Source organism: Copadichromis virginalis, linkage group LG7 (genome assembly GCF_057382275.1).
Source record: "Copadichromis virginalis isolate Kocher_CV1m ecotype Utaka linkage group LG7, C_Virginalis_male_GT1.1, whole genome shotgun sequence".
NCBI classification, from domain to species: domain Eukaryota; kingdom Metazoa; phylum Chordata; class Actinopteri; order Cichliformes; family Cichlidae; genus Copadichromis; species Copadichromis virginalis.
In genome coordinates this window covers 17,946,310-17,963,126 of record NC_140624.1, presented here as the reverse complement: position 1 = coordinate 17,963,126, position 16,817 = coordinate 17,946,310, and the positions used below count along the sequence as shown (strand labels likewise).

The 16,817-nt window shown below is 42.9% G+C and overlaps 1 protein-coding gene across 13 annotated transcripts in view; it reads right to left on the bottom strand.

The window, feature by feature from the left end:
* LOC146704868 (neuronal cell adhesion molecule-like) overlaps positions 1-15,920 on the bottom strand; it is an 81,114-nt gene extending 65,194 nt beyond the window's left edge. For 9 of the 13 annotated variants that reach the window (XM_085462302.1, XM_085462310.1, XM_085462313.1 and 6 more), the window contains exon 1: positions 15,735-15,919. The gene's annotated coding sequence lies outside the window, so the exon portion shown is untranslated. Of the gene's footprint in view, positions 1-15,729 lie in introns of all 13 variants that reach the window. The other 4 variants (XM_085462303.1, XM_085462305.1, XM_085462314.1 and 1 more) reach the window with 3 other exon arrangements.
* Positions 15,921-16,817: the final 897 nt, after the last annotated feature.

The following is a 16,817-nucleotide window of genomic DNA, read 5'->3' as shown; positions in this document are numbered from 1 at the left end:
CACGGATCAGTCGTCCTGTCCCCTTGGCAGAAAAACAGCCCCATAGCATGATGTTTCCACCCCCATGCTTCACAGTAGGTATGGTGTTCTTGGGATGCAACTCAGTATTCTTCTTCCTCCAAACACGACGAGTTGAGTTTATACCAAAAAGTTCTACTTTGGTTTCATCTGACCACATGACATTCTCCCAATCCTCTGCTGTATCATCCATGTGCTCTCTGGCAAACTTCAGACGGGCCTGGACATGCACTGGCTTCAGCAGCGGAACACGTCTGGCACTGCGGGATTTGATTCCCTGCCGTTGTAGTGTGTTACTGATGGTGACCTTTGTTACTTTGGTCCCAGCTCTCTGCAGGTCATTCACCAGGTCCCCCCGTGTGGTTCTGGGATCTTTGCTCACTGTTCTCATGATCATTTTGACCCCACGGGATGAGATCTTGCGTGGAGCCCCAGATCGTGGGAGATTATCAGTGGTCTTGTATGTCTTCCATTTTCTGATGATTGCTCCCACAGTTGATTTTTTTCACACCAAGCTGCTTGCCTATTGTAGATTCACTCTTCCCAGTCTGGTGCAGGTCTACAATACTTTTCCTGGTGTCCTTTGAAAGCTCTGTGGTCTTGGCCATGGCGGAGTTTGGAGTCTGACTGTTTGAGGCTGTGGACAGGTGTCTTTTATACAGATGATGAGTTCAAACAGGTGCCATTCATACAGGTAACGAGTGGGGGACAGAAAAGCTTCTTACAGGAGACGTTACAGGTCTGTGAGAGCCAGAGATTTTCCTTGTTTGAGGTGACCAAATACTTATTTTCCACCCTGATTTACGAATAAATTCTTTACAAATCCTACCATGTGAATTCATGGATTTTTTTTTCACATTCTGTCTCTCACAGTTGAAGTGTACCTCTGGTGCAAATTACTGACCTCTGTCATCATTTTAAGTGGGGGAACTTGCACAATCGGTGGCTGACTAAATACTTTTTTGCCCCACTGTATCTGTGCGACATGCTCAGTTATTCGCAACTGGAGGGATTTTACACAGCCTCCGCTGTATATGGGTTAGTCTCTGTGGTCTGCGTTCCCTCGGCTTCATTCTTGATAAGGAAAACTAACATTCCTCCGGTTGTGACAAGATGCCGTGTACTCTTCAGGGAAATGATACAACAAAATGGGACAGATGCTCCCCGCTAAAATAACTTAGATGACAGCACAGACAGCAGCATAAGAAGAAAAAGTGATGGAATGCGTTTTAGGTGAATAGATGGCAATTTTTCCGATTCAAAAAATGTGAAAGTGTTGACAACACACTTAAAAGTGCTCTTCCCTTACTTACTCACACCAAGTCTCTTCCTGGGGTGGAAAAATAAACTGGTAAACAACTGCTTTATAGCACATAAAATGAAGTAGGATGCAATTTTTAAATAAAGTACAACTCTAACCCTTTCACACATAGTGGTCACTGCAGTGGACAGCTATGCAATGGCTGTTTTCTTGTATTTGTGTAAGTGTTGATGGCATACAATCAGACCCCCTATTGGCAAGCACTTTGGCGACAGTGGGAAGGAAAAACTCCCTTTTAACTGAAAGAAACCTCCAGTTCAGGGAGGGGCAGCCATCTGTTGAGCTTGGGGGTCAGGGGAGGGAGACAGGACAAAAGACACGCCTTTGACCTAGAAATTAATAATAACTAATGATTACATGCAAACTGGTGTATAAACACAAAAAATAAGAAAATCAAAGATATTCTGGAGTTGTCTGGAGCTAAACTGGCATGTTGTCTGTTGATTAATGGTGCATATTTGCCTGTGTCTGCATCCCATTGAACAACAATGTCTTTAAAACAGTTTATTAAATGGATATACTCTTTAGAAAAGCTGCTCAGGGGGACCACGACACTGTGCAGCTCTGTGCACAGTGATGCTCTGAGCTAAACGCCAATCAGCATGCCCAAACATGCCCACAACGCCAATGCCAGTATACTGATGTTTATCAGGTTTAATGTGTGCAATTATCAAGATAGACAAGTGTTTTAAAAAGCCAAAATTTGCTCAATAGCAATTAAAGAAAACACAACACACATACACTGAAAAAGAGGATGTTATTAGAAAGTCTACAGCAGGTTTTGCAGGTTTAACAAACTGAAGCCTTCTGCAAGTCTAGACTTCTATAAAAAATAAGGCACTAAAAGCATTACTGGGGTTATTAGACTATTCAGGACTAAATGTCACAGTAAATTGTTGAGTATTTGCTAAAACTCTGCAATACTAACCTCATAATACCCACAAGAAGCAAAACATTCAAAACACCTTCCTATGTGAACCAGAAATCTCTCTGCAAACTTATTGCAATGCATGCATTAACTTGATCCAGAATGCTGCTCAAAATTAACTATAAACAGCAGGAATGTGCGAGTGAGTTCATCTTAACACTCAGCCAGCTGCAACCACTGCAGGTATTTCCCACAGTGCCATTCTTCCTCCAAGGTGTCATTTAAATATACTTAAAAACATCCCCATCTGCGCTCCTGTGTCTGTGGCGCCGCTGTTATTTCTTCAGGCTCTTGACATGTATGATGTGTGTCCTTGACATGACTGATGACCAGCTGGAGGCCTTAGAGAGCTCTTGGCTAGGAGGATAAGCCCTCTAAGTGGTGCCGAAGGGCCAAAGAGACCTTAGCTTCAGGAGTAGCTTCCCTGTCTCTGACACCCCTTGTATGGGTGGAGAGGAATCTGACTGTGACCAGTCTGTGAGGTTGGGTACCTCTGGCCTTTCAGGGTCCCTCACTGCTTGAGTGCTTAATTACTCACTACACCTCTTGCTGTCAGGCCACCACTAAGTCCACCATTAGGGCTGGTTTAACGCTGTCTTAGTTGTTTTTCCATAAGAGGTGGAGCAGTAAGACTTCATAACAAAGCGAGGCCTGAGGGCAGACAACTTGGAACAAGCTGAGCGTCATCAACTTGTCGACAACAAACAGCAACACAAGAGAAGACAGGTACTAGTCGCACAAAGATAATGATTTAACTGCAGGGGGTTTCTGTTACACCGGATAAGCCTCTGCAGTTGAGATGTTTCCACTTGTTAAGAGAAAGAGGTCGGAAAAGATCAGAGACCTCATCTTAGAGAAAACTTGCCACAGCTGTATCAAAGATCAGGGCCCGATGGAATAAGAGATTAAATGATCTGTTTTAGGTGGGTACGTAAACTGCGAGTTTCCTCCCTATTTATCTGCTATGGGTGCAACTGCTGACAAGCTCATATGGTGTCACAGTAATCTCTGTATTCAGATAAGTCTAAAAAGCCCTGGCCTGGGAAGAATAGGCTGGATCAGCACTTTATACTGCATTTCCTCTCTCCATGCAGTGATTACAATGCCAGTTAAAGCTGCGCGCTCCTTTTCCTTCCAGCGTGCACTCATTATAGAGTGGCAAGTCAAAAAGCCCCACACAGTGGTAGGCATCCTGATCCCGGTGTGCCTTTCACATGGTAAACAGTTTCAGATGGGCCCTGTATTGTACTGCTAGAATACAGCATCTGCTTTATGGCATGGAAAAAATGCATTGTCACCAAGTGGCAGTGAAAGGGCCATTGAAGAGCAGCCAGGGCTTCACCGAAACGCTGACGCTTTGACCGTGACGCGGACTAGTGGCTGGTGGTCTGCACCGTTTGCGCACTGAGGTTGTGAAGCCGAAGGTCAGGCCATAAAAATAAAATATAGGTGCACGCGACTAGAGTGACAAATGATCCTAGTCGTCTGGCCAAGTTTGAAAACTGTCCTACTCAATATACTGCATAACTCCAGCAGAGCTAAAAGGTCTCCAGAGATGCTTTGTATCTAGGCTCAATGCAGCAACATAGTGAGTCAGAATGCTGCAGTGAGCACTGGAGCTCAGCCAGACTGGAATGAGACACTATGCAGAAAGAGACAGAAGATGGCCCTTATCCTTTAACTCGCCATTAAACATTTAGAGCGGCACTCTTGCACTTGGAACCACTGAGATCAGCCACTGTGTGAAATGTGGGAAAACTTCTTCATATCCCGCTATCATAAACGATCCAATAAATGCATCTTTACGTGGAGCTGTTTATACCACATAATGCATTCAGTATTTCCTCTAAGATGGGTTAGTTCTGTGTAGGAGATGAGGTTATGGAGGAGAGGAGGGAAAAAGGTAGATGTAGTACAACGACAGAACTTACTGAAATTAGCCTTTGCAGATTAATCTGATGTTATCTTGAGTTATATTTAATCCACACACTGCCATGCTTGGGATCAAAGGGAATAAACTAATCATAGCAATTCATGTTTAAAACTCAGCAAATGAGTATTCAGGACTGAAGTGATACTCTGGAAGCCAACGCAAAACATTCCCATTAAAGCTGAACAATATGAAGACACATACAGTGTTTACTGAACAACGTCTATTAGAGTTGCTGCTAATGATTCATTTATTTATGATAAATACATCAGATTAAATGGCCATTTACCAGGCCATTTAATCTGATGCGATACTCACTAAATTGTTAAATTAAATGACTCTCAGCAGTTTTTCAGGTCCGAGTCTGCATGTTGACAGGTTTCTTTTCACCACCAGTCTAAAACCCAGTGTCAGGGAGTTTTTATTGTTTTATTTGCTTATGCTTCAAAAGTTATGTTATACATATTTCACCAGACACAGTTTTCTGTAGAAACAGGAAGCTGACCCTGTGACACTGAAAAGAGACCAGTACAGAAATACATATCCGCAGAAGTTGACTTGCATTATATTATTCTTAGAAATTGACTTGCGACACACATACTTTGTGACACACACACACAGCTTACACACAGACAGCATCAGGACCTGCGTAACAGGAAATGTGATTATATTTGCATATTGACGATGTAACCTATAAAAATAAACGAATACTGCAGTTCGGTGTGATTTGCTCTGAGCTTTTCACCCGTGCAGCACGTTAACCTACACAAGTGTCTCAGTGTTGTTTATTCACCTGACTGTTTGTTAACTGTAAATCTCTGACACCCAGAAATATGTTGTTTATCTAATTCAGAGTTGCGATGGGTGCTGTAGTTTATCCCGGCTACCATCAAATGAGAGGCAAGGTGTACTCTGGAAGGATGTGGCTGAAAACATGTCACGCAGCTAACACAGAAACAGATACGCAATCGCATTGCGCGCAATAACCAATAATCTTAACCTCACTAACTGCATGTTTTTGGACCACGGGAGGAAACCAGAATACTCAAAGAAAACTTCTGCTCCACCTAGAAAGGCCCTGGACAGATGGTGGATTTGGCCTTCTTGATGTGAGGTAACAGGGCTAACCACCACAGCAGTTAATTTTTTTTTCATTATTTCCTATTAGAATATTCTACCCAATGTATAGGGTAATAACTGTTTCATAAAAACTAAATAACCTGCATGTGAAGGGAGCGAGGATGTCGATGAAAGCTGGAAAAAACATTGAATGGATGCTGTTATTCCCGAGGTCAGGAGTGAAACTTCAAACTCCAGCTTCTCACCTGATTTTTTAAAGAAAATGTAATATATCACAAGATATTTATATACAATGACGTACACATCCACGTAGCCCACAGCAACAAATTCACCTCCCCTATTACCATATCAAGCACATGCCTCAGATCCTGCTAATTTTAGCATTACAACACAGATATGTTGAAGTTGCTCCGGTTTGAATTAATCGAGCCCCAGAGGAAAATGAAGGAGGTTAAGCACGCAATTGTCCAATGTTATGCTAAAGAGTCACTTTTATACAATTTTACCATGTCTGGTGTGAAAAAAGAAGTGGCATGTCAATCAAACTGAAGTGCTATGACAAGCTGTCCTGGGTGGCCACCTATTCCATTATCCTTTAACTCCGCACACAATATGAGTCACGTGGGTAAAAATGGATGGTTTCACAAAGACACTACGGTTAAAAATTGAACCTGTGCCGTAGATAGCATCAGATCAGTATTAGCTTGTATTCAACACTCTTCTTTTCATTCTTTAAACCAGCCATTTGGAAGGAATTAATTCAACAAGGCTGTCAAGGACAAGGCTCTGCCACTTCTGCCAGCGCTTTGCTTCCACTCAAAATTCATATCCAAAGTCCCATTTCAGCTGAATCACAGCTCAGATAAACAGGCTGAGTGAAACTAATTCAGAGGCTTTTGTTTTGGGGCCAAAAGAGCATTTTTAGCTTTCAGTCTGGCTGCATTTTGATGCGAGACTGAGGGGAGAAAAAAACCCCAATCACAATCAACTCCCGCGAGAAGGCGGGAAGAGATCACAAGCTCTTGCAGCCTTTTAATTTTGTGGCTATGAGTACAAGAAGGAAAATGTAATGATAGTGGAATACCAAGAGCTGTACTCGCATACATAAAGTGATACCTTGATGATAGACGGGAAAAGGACAAATCCTTAGACCTCCAGCAGGTGCACTGTCTCCAGGATCAAAAGAAGAGAGCCATATTTTAGCTGCATCCTGGTGAGATGGAGACCATGTCCTGGTCACTTGCACATCCGTGTCTTTTACCCCATCTTGACCCCCTCACTGTCCTCCACTCTTTCCCCCTTCATGCCCATTTCCTTTAGGGGAACAACTGGTCAATAGCGGTCTCCCGTTGTGAGTTATCTTCCGAACAAAAAAGCTGTTTCGAGCACTGTGGTGACCACAACAAACATGGACTTTTTGCTCAGTGGAAAATCTACATCCAACCCACATCTTAAAGTTGGGACAAAAGAGAAGATACTTTGGTGGGTTTTATTTGTCTCTGAAAAAGACAGATTTGAGTAGGAGGGGGTAGGGGGTGGGGGTGGGGGGTTAAAAGCTCTTTCAAAGCATGTTTTCTGTTCTCTAATCTGTCTGTCGTTTCCACCCATACAGACACACTTCCAATTTGACTTCAAAGCTCAGGGGATTGTGAACGATACGGATGAAACTCTGCATGAAATCAGTTTTTTTTCTATCATTATCTCTTCGAAACACACTGTAGCTATTTGCACTGTGTCCTGCTGTGGCTTTGAATGTTAACACAAACTCGACTTTGGTAAATCTCGCACTGCGATTTTTGATTTTAACTTAATTTACACCATATATTTTTTACGTGACTCAGCTATCCACGCAGTTGAGTGGGTGAGTAGATTCGGTTTGTATGGATTTCATTGCCAACACCCCCCTCTAGGCTTCCCCGGCTTCAGATTATGGGAGTAGAGTTATCACAATCTCCCAGGACCAGGTTTTGGGTGCAGGGCCAGGGTAATCCTACGGAGTTTGACTTAGGTGCCTGAAGCTTAATTTGATTTTTTTTCACTGCAGATGACTGTGGAGAATCCAATCAAGTTGACCTCCATGTAGTTGCCCTATTGTGGACGGATTAAGCGCTACATCAGCGAACAACGCCTGATTTTAAAAGGCAGCAGTGGAAGAAGAAAATCTAAATTCATAAAATCTGCAAGCATATAATGAACGCTACTGGGCTGTACCACTGGGTATCATTGTATAAACTTGTAAGCTCTTGAGATACACGCAAACCTAACCCAGACATTTCTGGGATATCATTAATGGTCTCATCTAATGTGTGAATACTGACAAACAAAAGTAAAGGTTACCAAATGGAGAAACAAATCTATGAATAGTCATATAGAAAAGACTTAAAAAGGAAATGAAATAAACAAAGAAAAAAAACAGAGGCAGAAACCAAGCCAGAGTGGTGGAGATCCGTGCATAATCTGCTCTCAGGGCACGACTGCTCCTTTTTATTTTTAAACCCCATACCTACAATCACGGATTATAAAACAGGTCTAAATAATTCCATAAGCACTGTGCATATCATGATCTCAGGCACAGGCTTTGGAAACCTACAGTTTTAATCATGATCCTTCAATCGGGGAAAACTGAGATTTTAACTCAGATAGCAGCTTGACTGATTGTGTAAAAGCCTCAGATGTGCACAGCTTATGTAAAAAATAAATGTATAGAGAAATCTAGGAATACTTCAGAATGATCCGACCCTCACCTCCCTCTGAGTACATTAACAATTTAATCCATTATTCCAAACCAAACACATTTCATGAAAGCAGCAGAGAACATCTAAAGAATGCCCTTTGCCTTATGCATTCCCTTAAATGTCAACTACAATCAAGATATTGACAGCAGAACTGTGAGCTATATGAAATCCACCTCAGAGTGAAAGTGTGCTATTTTTCTCTTGTATCTGTGGAGGCGTGCTCCCTGTCATGCAGTAAGCCCTTTGAGTAACATGTCCACTGTGGCTCCACTCATTGAGAGATGTGGTCATTGTGCCTTGAGCCCCTGAGAGGCCCAAAAACCAGCCAACCTTGAAGACCCGAACATTAGGTCTGCCTCAAACCAGAATCTTTTCAGCTTGTACCGGCACAATGCCGACTAACACCAACACCAGGACTGCCATTCAATGCCAAGGTCCAAATATAGTGTGAAAATGTAAAGAAAATAGTAAACAAAGATTATTATTGAGACTTTTTCTTTCTTTGAGAGTCTGCATTAGGTTTTTAACACCACAGGGCTCTGGCTGTCAACAATGGCACATTGACAAAGCCTCACTGATATTTCCACATGGAGAACTGAAAAAAGCCTAGTGTTCGCCCAGACGGCTCTTAGTCACACTAGACACTTGATTGGGTTATCAGGCCAGCCAGCCACAGCGGAGATCCTGATAAATGAAGTTGCCATGCCCATTCTCCCTTCCTCACAGATGGGCCGAACTAGCCCACAGAAAGGAATGATCTTACTGACAATTACATTCCTCCAGTTCCTGAAGATGCACAGCGCTGAGAATCCGGCACAGGACTGAACACACAGAGATTATACTGATTGCTATTCCATTGCTCACGTTTGATTCTAAATTGCTCTGGCATAATACCCTCGAACACCAGAGAGGATGACCTTGGGTTTTAGTTAATAAATCAAATTCACAGGCTTCCCATAGTTGAAAAAATTGTGCTTTTGATATAACAGGAATTTTAAAATGCTTGAATCTACTTGAATATACTGAGTAATAGCAGCTTGAGATTTAATTTGAATTTAAACTGATTTAAAAATTTTCAGTGCAGAGGAAATATTTCCAGGCTCCTTCTTCCTGCACTTGGGTCCATCAGGGGACACAAGTGCTGCTATTCACCATCATATTCTAGTCCAAGATTAAATGATGATTTTCTGTATTGATGGTGTTAACATTTTTAGAGTAAAGGGGCAGAAATACATACTGCATTCGGCACATTTTAACATTCGAGGTTCTGCATAAAACAAATATTTGACGTTTTTATGTGATCACATTGTGTCAAGGGATCAGCTGACAAATTTCCAAACTAAATTTTATAAAAACTTAACAAAGTCAACTTCCCAGAGATTATTGCACATCACAGTGGGACTGTGACCGGTGTGGAAAAGCAGAATCAGCTGCAGCTGCAATGCAGAGTGAGTAACAGTAATGGCAAACATGCATGATGCTCGTTATTGTTTCAGATAATGGATGGCCCATTTGAACCTCTGTTAACATGTGGTCCGCGGATCGCTCTGCCGATTGGTTTAAAGGCAGGAAAAGGGATTTGATGTGGCAGCATCACTAAATTTGATGAGTCTAATGGTTTTCTGACCTCAATCTTCCCTAATCATTCTGAAGCCTGGACAAAGATTATCTGGTTATAGATTATGTTTTTTACACTACATGTGGACAAAAAAAATAGCAGCTGAAGTCAACACTGTGTGCTTTTGATATCTCTGTGAATGTGCACATTTATCTGCTCTACAAAGGAGGAATCAGAGATCCTCCCTTTGATTTGTTTGCCATCCTATTCCTCTGTCTCCCCGAGAACTGCTTTTTTTCCCAGGATTCCTGTGGTTGTATTTGGGAGGTTTAAGGGATGAAAAAGAGGGGAAGAAAAGCTCATTGGTCTCAGCACTGCAGAAACAGCATCCAGAGCCAAACTGTCATCCCACTTGGATTAAGGGCCCTTCAGTGGTGGCTGCTGAGCTTCTAACATGGTATCTTACCCTCAGCCAGGGTGTGGGAGGGGGTAGAGGGGTGGAGCAGAGGGTAAGGGCATTAGAGCGCCTGGCCTAAATAAGACCTCGAGGTCAGCAAGTCCTGAACCATGGCAAAGCCACTTTGTGTTTCCATGTCAACTTTATTCATGAGCTGACAGCGAAGTGTCTCCTTCTTTTCCTGTTGATTCGCTGTTGCATCATGCGCTGGGGCAACAAAGATAATCTAAGCCTTTGCTCCGCTTATCTCTGCAGACCCCCACTTCTGCAAGTTTTGTTGGATGTGGTGTTCAACAAGAGACTAGTAAGGCTGTGGAGGCTTGGGGATTGCGTTGGATTTTTGGCACGGTACAGGCCAATTTTATAAGCAGAGAAAGAGCTGTGGTGATGTATTTTCTGAGCTATTAGTCTACACAAGTGGGCTGCATCGCAGTGCCAACAAAGAGTGGGATGTGCAACGCGGTTTTGTTTTTTTTCTCCTTAAGCTCTATGCAAATAGGAAGAAGATGGAAGCTTGAGAATGGAGCAGAAAAGCTTTCAAGTGCACACTGTTCCTGTATTCCCTGCAATTTTGGCCAGCCTGCACCCTGCCAGTGGAGCAATGCCCACCTCCTGTTGTTTTCAGGACAGGAAAGGGAAGCACCGGTTGTTGTTATGTGCTGCCACTCGGCCACCAGCTACCTCTCCAACATCTGCTGCCCATCCAAAGTTGGCCAGAGCTTCAACAGGCCCGAGGCTGTCGCTCCAGCAAGGACTGCCTCTCCAGCCCTCTTCAGCTGTTCAAAGAGAGGCTCCAACACCACAGTTTCTATTGTGGATCTCCTTCAGGATAACCCCTGCATCACCCCTCCCCAGCATTATCACCACCCCCACCCACCCACACACATACTGCAAGGCAAGAGGCAATAAAAGCCTCCCTGCCAGTAGAGAAAGAGAAAACAGACCTCCTTTGTTCCCCCCTGCCCATTCTCAGCGTCCATGGAGGTACATGATCCACCCCTCCTCCCTCCCCCTTGGAACCCCAAAAGCTTGAAAACACTCCCACTTCTTCCTTTTCCTCCCTCCTCCTCCCCTAGCCAGTAGCAACGAAGCAGCGCATCTGATGAGATCTCAGAAAATGCACTCCTGGAGCAAACATCGAGTTGAATTTCCATTTGTTCCCATTGGATCTCTAAATTCGAGGTTGAGTGGTTCAGATCACCTAGTTAACAAGGAGGTCTAAAGGGGACAGAGAGAGAGCATAAAACCTGCAACATTACGTTCCATTATCTCAATGTCCCATTTCAAAAGGGTCTATTGCTGTCACCCCCCTGGCACTTACTTAGGACGGAAAAGAACATCCTTAAATGCTTTGAACTTACTAAAGGGGGTTGATAACCTGACATGAGTAATATTAGGGTTCCCTTGGCAACCTTGAGTGACTGGGCTTGATGACCGTCATGGTGTGAAGCTCCAACGTAATGATTTGGTCACAGGGGGCCATCCAAGGAGGTCTTCACTGACCTCCATCCATCCAACATCTGTCCAACTACCTGCTGTCCAAAATCTATAGCCGAATTTAACAGTAAATCAACTGAGCACAGCATCTCTGATCAGCAGGGCTTCCGAGTCGGGGCTATGACTAACAGCTTTTCCATCACTTAAAGTAACAATAATGCCTCTTTTTTGTTGTTTCCAGAGCTTAATCCAACATAATTATTAACATACAGCTCACTTTTTTTTTATCCAAACCATAGCCAGTTTATTTCAAAAGATGACTAAATAATAATTCCTCACATTTGAAAAGCTTGAATTTACTCAAAAACAAACACGCTTAAAGGATGCTCATTGTTTTCTGTCATATACTGTTGCAAAGGCAGATGGCCAGTATGTGCCAAGTAATCCCTACTTGCCAAAAGCTCAGGCTTTAGACTGCTCTGTTTCAGATATTAGTGTGAGAAAACCTTAACACGTGCGAAGCTTGAATCAAAGCATTTTTATAATTTTACTTTTATTAAAATTATTAGAAACATGTCCAAACAGCTGATGATGAATTTTCTGTCTGTGCACCAATCGATCAAATCATCAGACCCTTGTGTCAGCTATTTAATGTGCTATTACAAGCAATGAAAGGAATCAACTACTGGTTCCAGTTAAAACCCGGAACCAATCCATTATGAGTTAAATGCGTGAAAGCTTTTGCACACCAAAGTCACATCCAAGTCTGTTTTTGTACAGTAATTAGAGTCAGGTCCAGGTATTTGAATTGATGATACAAACCTGTGCAAGCTTACTTTTTTTCCTCACATGTAAATCCAATCAGTAAACAACATGGGGATCAATAAAAACAAATCTGACCTATAGGAAAACTCAGCAGTGGCACTGGTGTTAATAAATTCTTGTCAATATCCATAACAGCAAGAAGTAAAAGGAGAAGCCGAAACCAAGACATCTATCTAATCGAGGTTCACTTTGTACTTTTTACTTACTTTGTTTACCCATTTTTCTTAGTCATCTGTTGCCATTTACTCCCGATAATAAAATACAAGTCTACGGTGTAAACACCAACAGTTGCAGCTGTGTGGAGGGATTTACAGGAATGTGTCAATTCCCATTAGAGCTGCTGCTTAACTGACTGTGAAACTCTAATTGTACCCACCAGCTTGCAACCAAGCAGGCCCGACTCACAGAGAGAGACAGAGAGAGAAGGAAAGTAAAACATGGGCACATGTAATGAACATGTATGAATGCCTTTCTTTGCTTCTGCATACGCTTGTCCAAATTACAAACAGTGAAAGTGATCAGGCAGCTGTGAAGCAGGCAGAGCACCGTTCCCTCTGTGGTGTGATAATGAGGCACTCATCAGTCCCAAAATGAGACGAACATGCCTATGACAAGGAGGTCCAAATGATGTCAGTGTGCTGCGCTGCTGTGCGTGATAGCTCCACTGGGATGAAACACCCAGACCGCAGTGACACTAATGGGTAGGCATGGGCCTCCATCATTCCCCAGGGAATTTAGCCTCATCACAGCCGAGCAGCACGGCGTTTCTATTCACAATGGCTGCTGGATCCTCTTCACTCGGGACACGAGAACACGTGTTGCCAGAACTCACTCAATCATTCAGCCAATCAGCTGGAGTGACTTATGATGGTAAATTATTGATTAGTGCATGTGCACTTTTGCATGAAAAAGAAATTATTGCAGGGGGTATTTATGGTTGGTTTCAGCGCATCAGTCATAATTTCTACAGGAACTGGAATCAATATCAAGATATTCGCTGAGATCTGGATATATATATATATATATATATATATATATATATATATATACATACATAATGTGTGTGTGTGTGTGTGTAGCATGTGCAGATACCAGATTTTAGGTAAAAACTGAAATAGATGAATTGCCAATTAATTTATTATTGTATTCCTCAATTAATCAGTGAATTCTTTTTTTTTTTAAACAAATGTCAAAGAAACTTGAGATGATTTCTTGTTCCTTTATGTTTTCAGCGCTCAGACCGAGGTCTAAAATATCTTCTGTTCACCATCATATAGCATAAAATATTTCATTTGAGAAACTGCACCCAGAAAACTGTTGCTAACGTTGTAAGATCTAAAGTTGCTAAGCATGCCAGATTTGTATCAAATATCAACTCACTGATGGATTACTGAATCATTTACTCCTGGTTCTAATGCCTAGGTTGGCCTTAATTGTTGTAATGCCTTCATATTCCCATTTCCAGATTTTAGCACTTAGTTAATTCAGAACATAGAAACTATGAAATGTCACATAAATGATTGTCAAGACTTAGAAAAAAGAGACACTTGTGATTAACCAGAAGCGATCTTTACACTGACAGGTCCCTCTTACTAAACGTCTACTGAGACTAGCCATCTCCCACCCTGACTTCAGCTTCACTTTGCCGGAATCGTGTTATTGTTTCATCTCGGAATATGTGCTGCTTCCCTAAACAAGCATTACTCTGACATGACTCAAATGTACCCTTGATGAAATGGCAGTCTCTCAGGTTCAGACCAGTTCCTGAAAGAAATTATGTCATCATTACAACAAGTGACACAGAACAAATCTTCCTTTCTATGAGGCACTTTGTTCTGGCCTGTGAATGTCCACGGACGGCTGCTTAGAGAAGGCGCGTTGATCACTTCTCACAGAATAGCCTGCGTTTTTCTGCAGCCCACAGAGAGAAATTGGTGGCATTTTCCCTCCAACACCCAAGCTTTTCCCATAGCCCCCGGAGCAAAGTTGCCCGTCGCTGGTTTTAGGTCAGCGTGCAGTGTGACTGACTGGTGCTCTCACAATAACTCTGGCCAACGTGTGTCATGATAATCCCTTAGTTATGCAAATCTCCCCATCTAGAGTCATTTGTGATGAGTTTGAAAGTAAAGAAGGCAGCACAATGTAGGTCGCTATCTTGTCCCGATTTCTCCACATTTGTCAAATGAGGCTGAAATGTTATGTTAGCAGCACTCCAGTAGCTGTGGATTAAAGCCTCTCTGAGCTCAAACTACAACCTGATCAAGAGACTACCACAAAGCACACAAACTGTCTGGGACGTACATTTTTGCCGCCAGTTTTATAAATTAATGTAAACTAGACATAAGGCAAGGATAGAGGGATATTGTTATCGTCTTAACCAGATTAACTATAGTCTGCTTGGAGTGAATAAACATTACTAGAAAGTGTGTCAGGCTTTTCAGAGCAGTAAGCGCAAGGCAAGAGCTTCAGACAATAACACAGGGGTCATTAGCATTGCATTAATTTGGCCAACTGAGCAGGCAGCGAAAGTGTGCAGTCAAGGCATGTGTGTCTGGGTGTATGTATGAGTGAGAGTGTCTGGGGATGAGCAGAGGAGGGGATGAGGAGGAGGAGGGGTGTTGTTGCATGATGGTGAGTTCCCCCTTTACTGAAGCTTTGACCAAGGGGCAGACAGACGGGGGAGGAGGAGGTGGAGTGGGAAGACAGGATTGTGTGAAAATATGTTTGGGGTTTTTTCCAGCAAATGAATTGTTTTGACTGGTGGAAAAATGGTGTGAGATGAATTCTGTGAAATCTCAGGGGGGGCCCTATCATAATCAGATTCAGTCCCATGAAGGGAAATTAGACTCAGCAAAGTGACTGGTCAGTCAAAACAACACAGAGTTGTGACATAAATATGAGGGGAATCAAACATGTGGGAAGCAAATCAGCTTATGAGGGATTGTGCGTGTATCCAGACAGCGATTTCATCAACACAGGACAATAAAAAGCAGCTGTCAAGTACAGTAGAGCTGTCTATCTATCTGTGGGAATATCCACTGTATCTACACCATGTGATATGTGATGATCGAAGCAAAAAAGATCAAGTCCAAAGACAATATTCGCAAATAAGTGCCAATGATTTGTTTTTTGTGTTTTTCCCCTCAGCATCTTTAACGCGTCACGGTACGTGTCAACCCTTTGATTTGACAGTCGTTCACCGGAATATGTCCCACACCTTTTCGCTCTCTCCGACGATCACCTAACACGTAAAATATCACCCAGAACAGCGCGGCGTGTTATTTAAAAGAAACCACTCCTGCACACTCCCACCCCCCGAGAAGGAGCTAAAAGAGGGGCAGTTTTTCTATCGGCATCCTTCCAACGTGCCACAAAACTCCTGTCAGTGAACTGTAAGCCACACGACACGTGCTTATTATGAATGGTCTAATTTAGCTCACCTTACCTCCTCCCTGGGCGGTGAGAAACACAAAACACCGCGGGTGTCTTCAGCCTCCCGCGACAGAGCGAAGCCGTGAGCTGCGGTTATTCACGTGGAGTCCCCGCTCAGAGCGCCGAACCTCTTGCACTTGCCTCCGATGCCTCTCTCAGCCACCGGTCCCCTCCTCTCTCTCTCCCACCAGTTCACCGACATACAAACACACACACAGGCGGGGGCGCGCAGCAGCACCCGGAGGCGTGCGCACGCCCATTGCGCGCACTGCAGCGCCGCTGCTGATGTATGGTGGCCTAAAGGCAGTGAACCATTCCAGAAAACTGTCATACAAATACATACAATAGTGCTTTACCCCCCCTGAAGCCTCAAAATCACAGATGGACAACATCTGGACAAGCTTCTTTTTTTAAGTTTTTCTTTTAATATAAAAAAAGCCAGACTGTATATTTTAAAGGCCAAACGATGATCCTTTTTATTATTATCTAACAGCGGGGAGTGGCTTTTTCATTTAACTGTTTTCTCGCTGTTTGCTTTAAAAAGGCGCCAAGTACAAGAAAAGCTCAACACTGAAATACGTACATTTTTTCCATTAATCGGGCTGAAAAAAATAAAAGATTACGTTTAAATAAATTTAAAAAAAACTAAAGTCTGATTCACATATTAGTCAAATATAAGTGCTTTCACCTTTCAGGGAATTCCAGCTGTTCTGGAAACTAATTGCTTAAAGACAGTTGCATGTTCTGAAGCATGACAGTTTTTCCTGCAGGCAGGTTTGCGCTCATAACCATATAGCAGCAGCCCGTGGGATCAACTGAGACCTTTGCCGGATGAGGTCATGTGACGTTAAAAGGCACACTTTTATCTCAGACTGCTCTCTTCTATCACTGCACATTACACACATGCATTATCCGAGGCTTAGCAATGGTATCCATCTGCAGCCGTGGAATCACACAAAGAGTAAGTGACGTAGTTTTTACGCGGATAAGCCCGGTTTTGGCAAAGAGACAGCTTGTGGTCTGCCATGCAGGAGCCGGTTGACCGAGATTAGCTAAAATTAGGTTGTGGCATAAGATGAAAACGGGTTTATAACGT